The following is a 19,835-nucleotide window of genomic DNA, read 5'->3' as shown; positions in this document are numbered from 1 at the left end:
TTGCATTATATACAGTTGCCTTTGAATTTGTCTTAAAAGAAACCAGCTGCAGTGACTCCAGTTTATTTTATTTTATTTATTTATTCACGATGCCTTCGTGGCCCCTGCAGGGGCATTGCAGAGCGGAGTGGTGCGGGAGCAGAAAACTTAATGAGAGAACCTGCAGCGATGCGTTCACAGGGCGAAAAAACGAACAGGGAAATCTAGGAATACAGCAGCAGAAACTTCAAAGCGCGTTCATACGCGTAATAAAACACACACGCACAAGAGATACGAGGTTGGAATGCAAACGGCAACGCTGGAGTGGACAGATATATGGCACATTGTACGTAGGCTTTTATAAAAAAAGCGCGCAAAGAAAAAGAATGAAATACAACACTCATCTGATCGAACACAGATTATTCAAACATCTTTTAATTCCAGCGAGATCATCAATTTTATAAGAGCAAATGATGCTGGTATAGGTAGGTTTCACTCTGATGCTGTGTTATGAATAATTGAATTGGAATATCCAGCAGTGCGACAATACGGAGTGCCAACCTTCCGCGAATAAGTGCGTCGTGAAATGTAAGTTGGCGGGCTTAATAGTGTATTCTTTAGGTCTGTGCTTTGGATAAATTTTAAAGAATAGGCAAATACGCGCTGCCTTTCGGCACAAAGCAAGATGGGGTACACGTGATAATGTATTTTTCACGACGCCGACACTGGAGAGGCGGTTATGATTACCAAAAATAAAACGAGCTGGGCTTTTTGGGACCGCTTCAAGTGCTTCAGTTAGCAATTTAGTGTGTGGGCCTCAAATTGGGGCCGCTTACTCGAGTTTAGATCTTACATGAGGAGTGTAAAGAAAATCGGTCGCCATCCAGCCCTGCGAGAGTGGATGTCCAGCAAAGCTTTGAGCTTTGATGCTGTCGGTCGTTATTGCCATGCAACGGTTTGCTGGGCCTCGTCAAGCTGCTATTGCAACTTTTAGCTCAGCAACTGTGCACAAATTCATGGTAAATAAAAGAAACCTACTTGTCCCCACAAAGCTGTTGTAAACCACTACAAATGGTCATGGAGGTGGGTATGAAATGTTTTTCGTCGTCTCGACGGGCTTGTCACTTGCGCGTGGCTGGTGTCACTAGATCACGACAAACTATATAGTTGGTCATGCACTAGATAAGGGAACAGAGTATCGGCACCTTTTTCTCCTATTGTTCCTTGCCGCCGCCATGGCATTGCGAAGGCATTGCGTGACGTTGGTTTACATGGTCCCGCCATTTTGTTTTTTATGTGTTTTAGTCGGTCATCTCTGGCGGCCTCAGCTCGTCTTCCCTTCTCTGTGGCTGCGCACAGCTGACGTCGTTCCGAATGCGGATCAATGATAGCGCGTGTAACAGCATTTCAGCAGCAGCAGAAGGGCGTCCTAAGATTCCGTTTTACTGCATCTGCGTGCATGCAATCTCGCAACACGACACCATGGCCGCCGGTACTCTAACACCTTATCTACTGCAGTACGCTCGGCCACAGAGTTTCTTACAGTTTACACTAGAGAGGAATCTGGCGATAGCGTCTATGCGGCTCACATCAAGCTCGTCTGTGTCGTAATGGGCCGCCATTATACATCGTGCTCGCCTTATTTTCATCATTGGCTTGGATTGAAACGTTTTAGTGACCGCACATTTAAACAAAGTGCCGCAAAAACGCGAAGTGTAGTGTGCAACTATGTAAGTGGAAAATAAAAACAGGCTGTTTTAAAACTAAGAAAAAAAGAAGTAAAGCGTATTTTTGCCGGAATGGTTGTGCCTGCTATTCCGCAGGCCAAGGTTGTAGTTACGAACAATGTTAATGAGTGGGGGGTAACCCATTAGAGACTGTGATTTTATTAATTTTACCATTATCTCAAATAATAAGTTGTTTGAAGAGTTTCGAAAGTTTTTTCACCGTGCCTATGCAAACGTTGCCTTCGTGGTGAACCGGTGCACCGCGACCGCCAGCTAGTATAACAAGAAAAAAGAAAACGTGGCGTTTAACAGTCGTGGACGATGGCAAGATAGGACGCATTCAAGCGCCCGTATCTGCCGTATCTCGTCGTCTCGTCTTCGTAGGAGTACGTTTTGTTTCTTCTTTTAGTCGGCTACAAATTTCGCGGCGGCATATTACCCGCTCAGTCATACGTCCTTCGACTGTGGCATGAGCAATGTCAGATGCGATCACGCATTGCCTGCTGTTTCCTGAACACGGCTACCACAAAAACGGGATAATTTCGGCTTCCCTGTAGCTCGTAAAGGTGTTAATGCGTAGTGAAGAAAGCAAATCCCAAAAACCTCTTAAAAATCCAATTGTCATGCCAAGCCCAAGCCAAAAAGGGGGTCTTCCCATGAATCCCCATGACGACATGGCTTACGAGGCACAGTTACCTCTCTAGTAGACTTACTAAGAAACTCTATGCACTCGGCTTCTCTGGCAAATGACCCGCCGTGGTGGCTCAGTGGCTAAGGCGTTGCGCTGCTGAGCACAAGGTCGCGGGTTCGATTCCCGGCCGCGGCGGCCGCTTTTCTGATGGAGGCGAAAAGCAAAAACGCCCGTGTGTTCGAGATTTCGGCGCACGTTAAAGATCCCCAGGTGGTCAAAATTAATCCGGAGCCCTCCACTACGGCGCGCCTCATCGCCTGCGTTGCGTCGGCGCGTTAAACCCTATCAATCAATCAATTCTCTGGCAAATGCTGAGTCCTTCCCATAGCCTGACGCATGCGCTCGGCGTCTTGGGCAAGAGCTGCTCTATTTAGTGGCATTGGTTCGGCCTAGCTTTCAAAGCCAATGTGCAAACCTAATCTTTGCCAGGAACACATGGTGGGGGAAGGGGGAAAGTCCCATCGTTGACGGGCGCCTTACCATCCACAATGCGGTTTCGGTGCTTCATTTGTGGTTTCCTTGAGCGAATTCCGAGCTGCACGCCTGATTAGCCTGACGCCTGCGCTCGGCGTCTCATAGTCCTTGGCGCCTTGGTATTTTTGCCCACGGCGACGAAACCGTTGGCGGACAGAGGTATACAGCTTTGCTGTACGAAAGCCTCGCGGACGACGTTGCAGCTCTAAAATTTTGTTTAAATGACCCGACATGCGATGAGCGTTCGGTTAATGTATGTTAGATTTTGTTCCAGGCAAAATTAGAAGTTAAGAAGGCACCAATGCTTTTGTAAGAGGTAACGACCGATAGCGTAGCATTGTAGATACTATCAGCAGAAGGAGCTGATGCGCCTCGACGTGAAAAGCGCATAACTTTGCATTTAAGTTGGGTTAGCACTCATTTTACATTTGGTGCACCAATAGAAGGTGTGGTACAGACAGGCATGTAGTAAGGCGGTATGTTTAGTAGTTTTGACTTCTCGGTAAATTACGCAGTCATCAGCAAAAAAAAAAATTAAATATTGAGACAATTTTGTTCCGTAAATCGTTATAACAAACAAGAAATGTTCATAATTGCTATATATCGCTGGCGAGTATCTGTAACTTCGCTCTTGACTCAATCAGAGCTGGATACATTGCAAAAGAGCCGTTCACGTGAACGTGAACGGCTCTTGAACGTGAACGTGAACGTGAATATCAACGTGAACGGCTCAAGTTTTTGTACTCCCTTTGCCATGATAAGCTGGCAATCGACAAGAGTAAGTTTATCGACCTGGTTAGCAAGCACCCGACGCGATTATACCACCCCCAAAAGATTAAGGATTTCAGCTGTAAGATAGACACGTTTAAAAACTTTTTTCCCGAGAAAAACGCGAGACTTCTACCCAATGTTATTGATTGCGGTACACTGGATTCTTTCGCTAAACCATTGACTGAGTATCTGTAGTTTTTTTATCTTCGTCGATCCGCTTTACTCGTATTGTAACATCAGCAAATGACATGTGATTGTGAAACAACAATGTCGCTCTGTTTTTTTTTTATGTCTTACATTCTAGCTCTGCTTCGTTATTGCGGTGTACCTCGGTGCTGTTACTATTTACAGTGCCCTCATTGTATTGTTCCTGCTCTTTCCACTCATTTCTTGTATATTGAGGGAGACGTCAAAGGCAGCCGTCACCCAGAAGAGACGTCGCAGAGTCAGTCGGAACGGCGCGTTTATTCCGAGAGGCAACCGAGAATACCAGCCCGAGGAATGATGATGTGGATGGGTATGAGAAACAGATGAGGTGCGACATGGTGATGATAATGGTCGTGAGAAGCAGACGGAGTGCAAGGTGGATTGGACACGAAAGTAGCAGGCACCTTCCATGTGTCCTTGAAGCGAGCACTATCGTAGCTTACACACAAATGCTCACAATATTATTAATTATGCTATCAGTATAGGTCTGGCTTGGTACCACACGGGTTGCGTTTTTTTTCCTTGTTAAACTGCCGACTGTTTTGGTTTGCAGATACTGATAGTACCTGCTGTTCACTTTATTGATGGCGCAATCCATTATTTTTTATTTTGTTTCCGCTAATTGTTGGGATTGATTTGTGGATGTTGACCCTATCTGCGCATGTATGTTGTGTATTGTCTCGCATTCTATTCTTTGTTCTGCCCGCTCCTGCCTAAGGCCTTTCTTAAACGGCTGGAAGTAAATCTGAAATAAAATAAAATAAAAATAAACAAAGAGGGCCTAATACCGATCCCTGTGGTACACCTGACGTAACGGAAATAGAGAAGTGATCGACACCGAGTGCATACTGCTAGCTATTCATAAGAAAGTATTCTGTCCGTGTTAGTATGTTAGGATCAGAGAGAGAGAGAAGGCTCTTTATTAGATGAGAAAGCCGAGATGTTTGCGGAATTTCGACACCGCCATGCTACTCGGCGGGGGAAGGGGAAAAAGGGGAAAGAAAAGGCCCGATAGATTACAGGGCAGAAGAAAGAGGAAGGAAGAGAAGAAATAAAAGATAAAAATAACAAAAATGTGACGTTCAGTTAGTGTCAGTAGTGGGATTGAAAAGTCTGTTTTTTTTTAACTCTAAATCACTGCAATGACGCCAATCCTGTCCAGATAGGCGAACAACGCCGACAGTACTTTGCGTTGAGATGGGGGGGGGGGGGGGGGGGGACCATGGACCAAGGAGGGGTTTTAAGGTAATTGGTCCTGGGGTGAGGTTCTCTAGTTTCTGCTCAAGACTGCACCTTGCGTTGATATATGCGGGACATTCCAACAGCAGATGCTCCACGGTTTGCAACGATCCGCAGTTGTCGCAGTAGGGGTTTTTCGTGACACCAAGCCGAAAAAGGTATGACTTCATAATCGCGGCGTTGAGACGAAGTCGGTGGTATAGCGTCTCTAATCGGCGCGGAAGTACCTCTGGCAGCCTCATCTTGAGCTCAGGGTCTATGTGGCGCAGGAAGGCATGGTGGTGATTTGGAAGGGACCAGAGACGGTTCCGTTCCATTAAAACGAGCGCCTTCACCATAGTTGTGGCATCACGCTTAGTGAAGAAAATCTTCCTTACATTGCGCATATCCAGGCCCCTGCGAGCAGCTTTATCCGCGTTCTCATTTCCTAGAACACCAAAGTGACCGGGAAGCCACTGAAACGTTATACGGTGTCCAGCGTCATTGGCAAGGTGGTGCAGGTATGTGATGTCACGAGAGGCATGTTCATGAATGGTGAAGCAGTCGCTGTGTTGCAGGCTTTGGAGAGCCGCCTTCGAGTCCGTGAAAACAGTCCATTGCTTGGGCCGCTGGCGTAAAATGTAGCGCATAGCTTCCTTGATGGCGTGAAGCTGGGCGGTCATCATGCTCGAGGCGATAGGAGAACGTGTGGCCAGTAGAGGGAATAAATATTCCGGAGGAACTGCGCTCAGATGTGCAGGAGCCATCTGTGAACATGTGGTTTGCGTCAGAGTACAGCCGGCTGATATGGTGAAGTGTTTTTGTAGGAGTCCACTTTGAGGCATGCTCTTTTTGGAGTAAATTCCGGGGATGCTGCATCCGATATGTAGGGGCGACAGGGTCCAGGGTGGAAAATTAGATGGCATTGCTTTTGGTTCCTGGGTGGGAACGGAAAGATTTAATGTCCTGAGTGCTTGCCCGAAACTCGAATTACCATTTTCAGCCATGCCTGTTAGCGTATGGCTTTTGGCGTGCAGACGATGGCGCAGATGAATTCGCACAGTTTCCTGGAGTCGAATCACGTCCAAAGGCAGAGAGCCAGCTTCAGCGATCGTACCTAAGCTCGACGACCCTTTCGGGCGGCCGAGGCAGATGCGGAGGCACTTGTTTCTGGCCGCGTATAGCTGCTGTCTGCTTGTGGGCGGAAGCTTCTGAAGGACAGGGAAGCTGTAACGCAGTAAACCGTCGACATAGGCTTTGCAGAGCAGTACCATAGAGCGACAGGCACTGCCCCAGCGACTGCCAGCGAGATACCCGAGGATTTTCGACATGGCGGTTATTTTTGTACGTAGTTTCTCCACTTCGAGAGCCCAGGAAACATTTCGGTCTATTAAGATTCCGAGGAATCTTTGGGTTCGCACATATTGTAGGGTGCGGCCTCCGAGAACCACTGGATATCGTTTCATGTGCTTGCGAGTAAAAGCAATGGCGTCACTTTTCTCGGAAGATAGGGGGAGTCCTCTGGATGAAAGATACGCAGATATTTTTGCGAGAGCTTTCTGTAGCCTTTGCTGCGTGGTACGACGCGATCGCCACGCACACCAGATGCAGACATCGTCCGCATAAAGTGTGACGTGGACGCCAGGTGGGAGTACTCGCTTTAGATGGATAAGAGTAAGGAGGAATAGCAGAGGGCTTAAGACGGCTCCTTGAGGTACTCCTCTTTGTGTGGTATAGTGGAAGTTGGGCCTTCCGGCGTGGACATGAAAAGTTGTCGCGCTGCCCTTGTAGGTAACTTGAGATCCAAACGTAAAGTTTTCCACCAAATACAAGTGCAGCAAGGGATGTCAGAATGGCATCATGAAAAACTGAATCAAATGCCGATTTGATGTCTAAAATACCGCAATAGGAACGTGTCCATTATGTGATTCTTCTTCCAGAGATGAAACTAGTGTAATTACGTTGTCAATGGCTGCTCTTTTTTCGCGAAAGCCGTTCATTTGAGGCGGATAGAGTTTCTTGCTCTCAAGATACCAGACCATTCTTCTGAATATCATTTTCTCCATAATTTTGCCGACACAGCTTAGCAAAGCTATTGGTCGGAAAGAGTCATACGTCGTTGGTGGTTTACCAGGTTTTAGGATGGCCACTAGCTTAGCTAATTTCCATTGGGAATGTACTATGCCACAGAGCCAGATTGAATTATAATATTCTGGGAGACGCAATCGAGAGTGGTGGGGCGGGTGAGAAATGGCCTCGTAGGTTATTTCGTCTTGACCCGGTGAAGAGCGTTTGTTAGCACGACAAATTTTTCAATGCTTTTAGTCCAGTTAGGAGCAAGTTATGCGGTACTTTCTCAAAAGCTTTGCTAAAGTCTAAATAAATATTGTCTACTTCCAAACCTTTGTGTAAAATAGACAGCACATCATCAGTGAACATTATTATCTCTTTTACACAAGAAAATATATTTTTAAATATATGTTGGGCCGGCGTGAAAAAAAGATGATGATTCCAGGAAACGTGTTGATTGCGAATCTGTGATCTGGTCCATGATCTTAAAAGGTGTGCTGGTTAGATATATTGGTCGATAATAGTGGCCACATGCTTATTACCATTTCTGAAAGTGGAACAACCTTCCAATTCAGCCAGTCCTTGGGTAAAATCCATGTCGATGGATAGGTTGTTGAAATATTTTACACAATGATAACAGAGTAAATCTTGCCCTGGTACTCCCAGTCCCTCCTCCGCTAAAGCTTCCAGTCGGGGAAATCTTTGAAAGCAATTTTCGCAAAAGAAAAAAAAAAGCGCTGAGGAATCTTCCAGCCAGCCGAGTCGAACAAACACGGGGAGTGGAGGACAGACTCAGAATACGGCCATTGGTATTTTTTAGTACTTTATTGTTAATTAATCTGTTCCAGCAGAAGAACCTATTTTTAGGCGATCAATTATTCTGAAAATGCCATCAAAGTCAAAAGTAATTTGATCTATTGCAAACAAACATAGTTAGGCAAGTGTAGTCGTGTAAGAAATCGTTAATGATTGGAGAAAAATCTTGCCTGAATGATTCGTTAAGGAATTCGGCACATTGACTGGGCATGCCAGGAGTTAATCCAGAGTCATGTAGAGATAATGCCCATCTGTCTGTCTTGTTTACTGTGCTACATTTTTTTTTATTAATGGTTAGCATTGAGGGCTAAGCGATGGTACGAAACCTATTTTTAGCTTTTTTAAGAGTTTGTTTAAACATGCTGGTCTGCTCTCGGAGCCTTGACCAAGCTTCAGGATTTCCGGATAATTGTGCTTTTTGAAACAGCTGGCGCTTCCTGCTTGCAAGCAGTTTAGTGTTCGGATATACTACGAAAAATGTCGAATTGTTGGGATGGTCCTTTGGAGAATGTGTGTATCAATGTAAATAGACCAGTTCTCTTCGACAGAACGTTCGCCAAAATTGGCCACAAACGGGTCATCCAATTCCTCAGGGGCACAGTTAATTGAAAAAAAAAAAAGATTGGCCGCGTATCTGCTGCTTTCGTTGCAGATGTCGTCAAAAGACGATAGTCATTGTAGACATTTGCCAAGCAAATGCCCCCCTTTGCTTTCCCGCTCACCTCTCATGCTGTTCCTGTACCGTGACGCTGATTCCAAGGTAAACACACTAAAGGGTTGCGCAAGGCGATTTGACTTTACCGCGTTCCGCTGCTACAGGCCGGGTTCCTCGATGCCAGCGTTGCAGTACGGCGGAGACGCGCGTGAATGGAGGCGGCCGACTAGAATGTTTATAGAGCCGCGTGGCCGCGCTCCACGTGCGTTCCAAGCAGAACGTGGAACCTAGCTAGTGGAACCTTTCGTTGCAGTTGCCACGTGATTTTTCATTTGCCGCCAGGAGGCGGCGGTTTTCTGCAGTAGATGTAGAATATCATTTGCTATCGAAAAACCAAGCATCCATGAATTTTTGAATAAAGGAACACTGTAAATGTCCCTTGTGTACTAATTTCCTGCCTTATATTTGCGTAATGTCTTATTCTTGTTCAACAAAGTTGACAAGTATGAACATATAAACCGGGCTTAGACGTTTACACGTCGCTGTGAGTATATAATACTATTGCGGAATAACAATTTTACTTTGGCCGGGTGGCTGAATCGAGTCATAGACAGACAGACGGACAGACAGACAGGCAGACAGACATACAGACAGACCAAAATTTCTGGGTTTAAGTAGCCCAAAAAAGACTATCGTCTTTAAAAGTTGACTTGTGCATAGTTACGAGTTGTTTTTCTTGAATTCGGTGATGCGCGTGCAGGTAAGCTTAACATACTACTGACTAAACAACGGTCGCTGATTTCGGGCAGGTCGGTTGCACTTGAAACTACCTTTGGTGACGCGATTAAAGTAAATATAATCTGCTGGACGCGGATGATGTTACCCGGGTTGGTTCGCTTAAGAGCTGCGCAACGAAAATTCAGAACAGACTGATAATTAATCGGATGACTCTATCAACCTGTCCCTTAAGCCGTAAGATGGGTTGTTTCTTTTTTTTTTAATTTTAAGTTCTAAGTTTGTTTTTTGAGCTCGTCAAAGGGACGCTCTGAGTCGAACCCCCTGCCACACAAATTTTCGTGTTTAGTTACTAGCAGGGGGCACTACAAAATATTTGTCGACACACCACACACCCTCATACCTCTGACACACTAAACTGCGCCCTTCGCGTCCATCCTCCCCGCAAGATGACGCTGGTATGGGTCCCCGGCAACGCCAACTTGGACGGCAATGCTCGAGCGCACGCGCTTACCCGAGTACTTCCGTCCATGTTGTGGCCAAATGTGTGCCACCCTGGCACTCAAAAGATTCTACAACATCAGGCACGCGGACAGTATCTCTGCGCGCTACGCGCAAGTAGGCAGTATTTCCCGGTACCCCACCCCACCCTCTCCCGTGAAGCCGCACTGTGGTCCGGAAAGCGCAAACCTCATCTCTTATCACTCCATCCCGTATCCACTACATGCATGACATCCTCTCGCGTCCCACTTGCTCTACACCCAACTGCCTTTCCTGCCCATCAGTACGACACCCTTACTGGGAGTGCCATCCGCCAGACCTACCATCACACCTGCGTTCCCGCATCTCTTCCTGGGAGGACTGGTCGAACCCGGGTCCTGGCGTGGATGTCAAGTCGATGCAACAACTCCTGGCGGCCCACTGCCTTCGTGGTGGTAGTGAGGACCTCTGGGAATTCCACGGACCAACCGTCTCCTAATGAAGAGACTGTGTCACATGGCCCGGACTAGGGCTGTTTAGAGAATTAAGTTATCTCTCTCTGTCTGTGACAGTGCACGACACCCAAGTGCGCTGATAAATTTGGACAATTGAAAACAAATGGAAGAAGCAAAAAAAAAAAGAAACTTCTGCTGATGCGCTACCAAAACGACGGAAATAATTACCGTGGCCTCTTCTCTCATTATTTTGGTAATGTTGGTACAGTCCTTAATTACATGGGCGTCGGTCCCCGTGGATTACGTCCTAAAACGGTCCTCGATGTTGTGCTTGGAGGATTTCGGCCTCTTTCTAACATCTTCTGCGGAGTCGTTGGTTTCATGGGTGTCACAAGAAGCCGCCTAGAAGGACCCCAGGTGCTTTTACCGACACGAGGCTGGATCTGGAGGGCGGCAATTTTCAATGAAGGCCGCAAATTAAAGCGGCAACGCTCGGATGCGCGCGGTTCCGAAACCGTGAAAGCCGTATCGCCAGCCCCACCGCCATCGCATCGCGGCGTTTGCTGCCGCGCGCTCCGCCTGGCGCTCGCGCGGACTACCGTCGCGACCGGAGGCTGGGCAGCAGTCATCTGTGGGATGCGGAGCACGCCCCCGGCGCATCTCACTCCCGATGCGGTGCCTTTATGCTTCGCACGACACGCGTCAACGGCGGGCTCGAATACATCGAACTGCGGTGTTGTTGCCTTTTCAAACGCGGCGATGTTAACAGGGTGCCAACGTAAAGTAAAGATAAAAAGTCTTGCGAGACGTCAGAGAAACTCGTTTACAGCTTCCAGAACTGGGGAAGTTGTTGCTTTCAGGAAGTAACGACTAAGCGAATTGAAAACTGCACCACCGCGCAGTGAACATCATCGATATTTTATTCCGTATCGACTCTGTGCGGGTGCTGCTCTTCGGCGTCGTCCGACCCGTCTTCGTCGTTGCGTTTCGATGTCATCTGGCAAGAGGCGATCAGTGTTTTTCTTTTTTTCGTGATGTGCTGAGTGAGGGGGAAGAGGTTAAAAGAAAAGGAACGCTACCGGCGATGGATCTCTTTGACAACGGCAACGTCCAAGGTAAAGTTTTATCTCTTGTCTGCTGTTACCTAAGGGAGAGCAAGGTTATCTACCCTTTGACAGATTAGTTAAGATACGTGCTCTTGTGATAATTGATTGATTTCTGTGAAAGCAGTGTTGGCAAAGAAACTTTAAAGCCCCTCTGGTGGTTCAGTTGTACGGTCCCATCGGTGTATTTAATACTGAACGAAAGAAAATTTCTCGAAGTCGAGGAGTCGGGTGGTCATTGGTTCTTGTACGTGAGCGAAATTAGGGGTATTGACGAGTTCCGGAAAAAGTTTTTAGGGTTTGCGCTTTGTGGAAAAGATGGGCTGTTAACATTCAGCACATAAAGAAAACAAAAATAATACGTGTCGCCATTTTAGTTTTTTGCAGAATCTGAGCACGAGGTCGTGTGCTCAATCCCGGACGCTGTGGTCGTTTTTTTAATTTTTTTTGCATGAAAGCAAGAAATAAAAGCGCCCGTGTGACGAGATTTCGGGGCTCGCTATAAAGACCTCCCATAAGTGTAAACTAATTTGTAGCTCCCCACTAGGGCGCGCCTCTTAGCCTATAGATGCAGCTTCGGCGCATTAAACCTTAAAATCTGAGCTTTTATCACACGATATTACACGCGCACAAACGCGCACTCTCACACGCACGGGCACACACACACACACACACACGCAGGCACGCGCGCACACTAAAACGTGCTAGAGTGCCCGTCGTATTTTTTCTTTTTTTCCCCTTTGAAGATTGCACTGTTGCTTGAAAGGTATGTTGTGTGCGTAAATATGTTCCCGTATATAAAAGCACAATCCTTCTCGCAAAACGCGCAGCGGATACATACCGCACAAAGCTTACTTCCGCCAATCCTCGCCGCCACCTCCTCTCTTCCGCCTGGACAAGAATCAGGAAGGCAAGGAAAGCGAGCGAGAGAGCGAGAGTGGGTCGGAAAAGAGAAAACAGGAATGCAGCAAAGCTTCCGTGTTTTCTCATCTCTAATTTTGCTGTTGTAGATGTCTGCCAACTAGTCTTTCCCTCTCGTGCCGTGACTCCTTCTTTTTCCCTCCATTTAATGCAATAGCACCATAAGCTGCAACTTCCCTGCTTCTTTTACCTTTTGAAGCCTTGCTCGCTCTCACAAAACAAAATGACAAAAAAAGCAGAAAGAAGCGATTGCAACAAAAAAGTGCACCAGCGGGATATGTATATATATATATATATATATATATATATATATATATATATATATATATATATATATATATATATATATATATATATATATATATATATATATATATACCCCAGAAAGTGAATGGCCCAGAATACCCCAGAAAGTGAATGGGAAAATCGCCCCGCCGGTAGCGTAGTGGTTATCGCACCAGACCGGTATTCTGGAGGTCGTGGGTTCGGATCCCACCTGGCGGGCATTTTTTCTTCACTTTCTTTCTTTCTTTCCAAATTCTTAATCTGTTTCAATGATCTACCACATCCTCCCCTTTGCTTTCCGAGGTTTTCTCGACTGCCAACCCTTATTTCTGTGTTATTTTCAACGAGCCCCTCATTTCCTATTCTGATTCGCTACATGCATAGCGAGGGCCTCTGTTCTGGCAGTCTTGTTGCCAAAGGGAGCTTAAGAGGGTTCAAAGCTGGTCGACCACTCTGGACATGTCGTAGACACTCGAGTCACGACCCGGGGGTTAAAAAGAAGGTCCCCTTCACCCCGATTAGTCCGAATGGCGCTGGCTACCACCCCCAAGCATAGGAAACAAACATACCTAACATAAATACCCCAGAAAGTGAATGGGAAAATCGCCCCGCCGGTAGCGTAGTGGTTATCGCACCAGACCGGTATTCTGGAGGTCGTGGGTTCGGATCCCACCTGGCGGGCATTTTTTCTTCACTTTCTTTCTTTCTTTCCAAATTCTTAATCTGTTTCAATGATCTACCACATCCTCCCCTTTGCTTTCCGAGGTTTTCTCGACTGCCAACCCTTATTTCTGTGTTATATATATATATATATATATATATATAAGAACCGCGGCCGGGTTCTTGCACCCGGCCGTGGTTCCCCAGAAAGACACTGTGCCCCCTAAAACCACACCTTTACTGGGAGTCCTGTTCCGCCAAGGTCCGCTCCTCAGCCGATCCGGCTGCGCACACCTACCCCAGCCGAGACCGCCATGTTCTAACCTCACTCATCTCGCGCCACATCTTCATCCTCACCCGGCACATGTCTATCCCGTGGGATTGTCCCCCGCCACTATTGCCGGGTTCCCACAATATATATATATATATATATATATATATATATATATATATATATATATATATATATATATATATATATATATATATATATATATATATATATATATATATAGAATAAGGGTTGGCAGTCAAGAACACCTCGGAAAGCAAAGGGGGGAATGCATTACGTCATAGAAAGAAATGAAGAATTTCTGACCAGACCGGTATTCTGGAGGTCGTGGGTTCGGATCCCACCCGGCGGGAATTTTTTCACCACTTTCTTTCTGACGCAAAAAATTCTCCATTTCCTTCTATGACGTAACGCATTCCCCCCTTTGCTATATATATATATATATATATATATATATATATATATATATATATATATGGACATATCCGACTCATTTTTTTTGTGAAAAATAAAAGGACCATAACATGTCAAAGGCTAGGATGTAAACTCTGTTAGCCGCGCGGCTTGCATTAGATGTTAGGCCCTTTCTCTTTGACTCGTAAGAGAGATAAAGAGATAGTCACTGTTGCAGTTTTGCGAGGTAAACGCGATGTTAGTTACAACCACTCCATCATTTCTAACACCACGATGAGATAGAGGATGGGGTGAAAAGGCGAAACGAGACTAAAAAACAGTAAGAAGCGACGCGTTGACCGTGGTGCGCGCTACAATGAACCGCGGAATCGATAAGCAGATTGCCCGCCCAAACGCAGTCCTCCGCCGGATTGTGGTAACAAAGATAACAGAAAACAAGAAAAAAAAAACTGGGTTGGGTGGCTTTGCTTGCGCTCTGGGATAACAAGGACAAAAAAAAAAGGGGGGGGGGGGCGAGAAAGGTTGTTTGTGGGGCTTTTTGATTCAAAAGTGGGTAACCTCACGCCTCTGCACTTTTTTATATCGACTGGCGCAAGGAAAGAGTTGTTGATTATTAGCTGCTTCCTTTTACATTATTTCTGCTAATGACAAAACCTGGAGTGTTCCGGGGTCAAAAAAAAATTCTTTTACTGACTGCCGCTTGTTTGTGGTGCATATTGGTAGAAAATTTCAACGTGCGAAAATAACGAACGAGTTTAAAAAAATCAGAAAAAATGTGGTTGTTTCCTCTTCCATAGGAACCGGTAAAACACGAAAGTGAAAGGTGCATTCGCAGGACCAGCTGAATGTTTATTGCGCATCGATATGAACTTGCACGCCGCTATTTGTATTAGTCGGTATGGCACCGTTAGACGCATCAAGCTTAGACACTGGATTGCACGCGCCGGAGCATTGCGTAAATCTGACTGAAACCACAACAGGCGCTCGCAAACCGTCCTTGCGAACGAAAAGAAGCGGGTTGTCAGCGAATCGTTTGGTGAACACACGGTCCGCTGCAGCGAAAGGATCAAAGGAGCAGCGGACCGGGTCGACCGGGTCACGAGCGCGACATACGCAAGTCGGCTTCTCCGCTGCAGCTTAGACTGCGCGTCCCCCGTACACGTTGGCGCTGCCATCGAGGCGCCAACTGTCGGCGCTCATTATGATGCAGCACCCGTGACAGCACCATCTGAAAGGCCACGAGACGCGTTTGTCGTCCCGTTCACGCGTTGCTTCGTGGCGCAGTCGGGAGCGCGCTTCGTGCCTCCCGTTGCGGCCAGAGAGTCGTGGTATCGAAACCGGCCGCCGCCGCGTCAATGGCACTTTTTGTGGCGACGCCACTTCTGTGACGGATATGACGTCACCAAAATCTTTGTGTAGCCGGGAATAAAACACTTTCGTGCTAAAAGAAGCTAAAGGAAGTACTCTCCCGTATGAGAGAGGTACCGGGTTCGAATCCGAGTACCACCGGGCACCCACCGGTTTCTTTAATGGGTACAGGCGTCCCTGGTCAAGTGAGGACCCACAGAAGGGGAATTCACTCCTGGAAAGCTGCCTTTACCCTTGCGAGGGGCCCCTGACCCCTGTCCATCTTGGGCTCCCTCGGCCTTGTACAACATCGCATTGGCGGGGGGTCCGCCGGCATGTCCTGCTACAGGCGGTTACCGAGCTGAGCGTCCACCGTGGCTGTGGAAGGCATCATGTGCACTCGTGTGTCCTGGGGGCGCCGGGCACCTACCGGCAAAATAGCTGCAAGCGACTCCCCGGCCTGGCGCTCGGCCCTTGAGCGGGATTACAACGCTTGCACGGGAAATAGCCCCCATAGAATGAGGGGGCTGGAAAATGTGAACTTTTTACTGAAAAGCAGTATATGTCTAACCCCCCCTCCACAGTTTTCATTCCGGTGTCATCAATTTACTCGGCACCGCTGCGGGCCTCTTCCTCAACACCGCTGACACCTCCTTCACAACTATTTTCCCCCTCTCCACTGATGCCCCTTTGGCAAATAGCGCAGTTGGCAGCAAACGGCGGTATGCGGTTATCAGATGATTGCGAAAAATAAACAGAAGCACGGGTGGGCGTAAATAATTCAGTGACTACACCCCCTAATATGAAATTTGTGCGCAGCGCCAGCTGCAGTCTTCTCGGTCACGGCGCATTTCTGCTGCGTCCAGGAAGTGTTCGCGTGATCAGCGAACACACGGCGGCGTGCGCTACTCTGCTGCTACCTATAGCAGTGCGCCGCCGCCACCGGCCAGCATGCTGCTAATCGGGTTTGAACCTCCCGCGTAAACGCCATGTGGTTTGGATTAGCGAAGAATTTGGAACAGCGTCTGGGAAAAGTGTCAGGGGGAGGGCGCTCCTTGGTGGCGACACATGAAAGCTGTGTGAGGGAAAGGCAGTGAGAGAGATGACGCCATTGCCGTACGTGTCGTACTCCACTTCGCTATACGCTCCTCTCCGTTTTCTTTCTTTCGTCACTGCTACGTTCGCTCACTTCGTTACGCGGACATAAACAGACACCGCTCCCGCGAAGCCCAGGTAACGGCTGCCGAAGGGCTGCCCCTAAAACGACCGAAACCTGCCGTCGCCGTTTCCACTCAAATTAACTTCGCCTAGTAGCTGCAAATCCCTCCCGGTAGAAGAGAAACTTCCCCAGTTGGAACGCCGGCTTGAGCCCATATTTCTTTTTCAGCTTGGAAGGCCTTCCGAGCGACATTTACGCCGGTGTCTTTCACGCCTAAGCATGCGTCCTCACCGGTAATGGTTTATGCACGCACGGTTTGCGGGTAGAAAAGAGGGTCGTGCACGCACGCACAGCTAGGCTTCATGCCGCTACCGATAAAATGCCAGTTGTGCTGGTATTTAGATGTTGAAATTACATGGCTCAATGCGGTTACTCGGCTGTCCTCATCAATCGAGTGGTGCGGGTGTGGGTTGGTGTGTTACTCGGACATCTTACACACACAGTAAGATGCATACGAGGGGGAAACGAAAACGGACAGCCAAATGTTTGTACGCGAGAATAGAGCACAAGGGCTTCCAGGTTTGAAATCGTTATGGGACGGATGCATGCCGTTCATTTGGAGGAAGACTAGCAAGAATCAAAGCGTTGGACCGAACAGACGCTCTAATGGGTGCCAAAACAACGGAAAGCTGCTGGCACCGCCGTTGCCGCCTCAAGTTCAACTCGGGTAGTAGCGGCGAATCTCTCCCGGATGAACATGCCCGCGTGGAACGCCAGGGTGAGCAAATATCACTTCTTCAGAGGGCGTTCAATGGATGTTTTCGACCGCGTCTGTCACTTCCAAACGCGTGCACATGCCCGGTGGCCGGTTTATGCGGGCGCAGGTTTATAGTGGAGAATAGTGGGAAGAAGGAGGAGAGGTGTGCACGCGCAGCTGTAGGTTTAGGGCCCGTACTCATGGATGGCATGTCCGTTGGGCTGGTGCGAGATTTAAACCTGGAAGTTAAAAGGCACAATTGAGCCTGTCGGGATTCCTTTGTGGTAGCGCGGATTGAGATTGATTTTGTGTGTTAGGCTAGAGCGTACTACAGTGTACTAGTGAGGCCACGGCCTCCGCGATCGGCTTCCGGTGGCACGCCGTTGCTCCGGCCGTCCCAATCGCCCGGAGAGAGCGTAATTCCGAAGAGGCCGTGTCGCCGTTTTCCGCCGCACCGCGGCGCGCGGAGCCGACGGTTGAAACGAAAGGCGTGTATGCTGCAGCGCTCCTCGAAATGGCGTGTCGTCAGCTTTCGCGCTTTGTATCGGAATAAAAACAAAGCATACCTGATGTCATGGATGCAAAGCGACTCATAGAACCTGATAATGCATTATTTTAGCTAGGATTACAGCTATGCGACTTCTTTAATATGTGCCGCATGGCGCCCTCGACACACGAACAATATTCGCTGCTGCCGATAGAAAATTTCTGGCGCTTAAATAACGTTCAGTTCGCTTTATAACGTACTTAACGCGTTATAACGTATAATGTACTTTATATAATCTGCATGGTCAATGCAGTTCATTAGAGCGTCATACCCGTGACGAACGGCTGTGCTTTTATCTAGCCTTTGAATTAATGGCTGTTGTGTAGAATGACCCATCTATTTTTAGGATTAACACGTTTAAGGAGTGTTACCCTGAGCGATAGCCCCAAGGATGCGGCAATCTGTTTTACACATGCGCGTTAAGCAAGTTACGGTTTCAATTTCAGTCGCAACAAATAAAAAAAACTTGAAGTCAGATGTACCCCGATTTCATTGTATTCTTAAACGTAATTCGGTGGCCACAGGCAAGCCCAATTTTGCCTATTTTGGAATGAATAGCCAAGACATTTAAATTTTCAATTACTGATTTCGAAGCACATGTCCATGTGTTAAGCAATGATGACAGCTTTCATGTTTGCTTTGGACAATGTCCGCTTATATGTACACACTAAAAGTTGGGAACCAAATCTGTACTTAACGCTCGTCCAAGAGCTGCATAGTTTATTGAACGTCTATTTACAAACTACACTGCACTTATATTCACAAATGTACGCTTTCAAGGCATCGATCCCTTGAAAGCGTACATTTCTGATCTGCTTGTCATGACAAACAGAAAAATTCACCCATGAAGCACTTTGCGATGCAGGGGCTTGGAAACCAGTTTTTTTTTTTTTTTTTGCTGAATACAGCGTTGTTTGTGACAGTTGCACCAACATCGGCAAGCAGTGACCTCACAATCACTATGGACAGAGCGGTGGTAGCATATGTTCATCATACCTTGCTGTGGACGTGAACAGAGGAGAACGTTTTAGATGGGGCAAAATCATTGCTTTGTAGGCACAAGCAGCACGCGCTTTATCAGCATTTAGGATAAACAGAAGCTGCAGCTGTTTTCAAAGAGGCCCGTTCTTCCTCCATGACAATATCGTAGACTTGTTCGTATGAAAAAAAAATGCTGGCGACAATACTGTTTGCAAAATCATTTTAGTTTGACAGCACAACCTACATAAAACTTCTCATAAGATTTTCTGCGTTGTGGGGTGCAACCGAATGCCTGTAAAACTGCTTTCTTTGGATAGTGACAGTGCGCCTTTTATTTAGAGAAAACTGAATAAAGAATTATGAATCATACCATTGTAAACGGAGGCTAACTGGCTTAGCTGAGTTGCATGTCGCAAGAAAACGAATATAAATTAAAATCTTGTAGTAAATTAAAAAAAGCATGAGCGCAAGAACATAACCAGTAGGCTGCATAGCAGGTGAGGTGTACCCTGAACGAGGTATCAAACAAAAATATAGAAATGGTCAATTTCTAAAAATAACTGGCAAAAATCAAACACGGCGTCAATATAAAAAATGCAATGACTGCTCTCGATTGTTTTAAAAAAGTTTCAAAGTTTATTTCAAAAAATGCAATAAAGTGTGATTATATAATGTAAGTATACAAGAGAAGGTCCCAAGGTAAGAAACCGTGGGCGGGACCGTGGGCGGGACCTGTTGTCCATAACCCACCCTACGCGAAAAAAATATAACGGCTGTTCCAACAAGCAAGCACCCGATAAATCTGTCGCCGAAAAGTTTCCGCACCCAAATGTCCGCGCACCGGAACGTCCGCACCGAAACGTCCTGCTCCGAAATGTCCTGCACCGATCAAATCAAGCCCAACAAGCAAAACGTGATTAACTTTTCGCCGTACAGTGACATATCTTGGTTTCCGTGCTATTCCTCGAAGCTTCTGAGACAACACAGTTACGCTAATTCCGGCAGCGAAGACACGCAGCAACTCAGGCCCCGCAATGCAGTGGAGAGGAGTGGGTGCAAGCTGCCAAACCATCGGCTAACACCGCCACCTC

This window comes from Haemaphysalis longicornis, unplaced genomic scaffold, assembly GCF_048455015.1.
Source record: "Haemaphysalis longicornis isolate Haplotype H1 unplaced genomic scaffold, Haemaphysalis longicornis Haplotype H1 scaffold_3, whole genome shotgun sequence".
Taxonomy (NCBI): Eukaryota; Metazoa; Arthropoda; class Arachnida; order Ixodida; family Ixodidae; genus Haemaphysalis; species Haemaphysalis longicornis.
Note: the sequence above shows the minus strand (reverse complement) of the source record.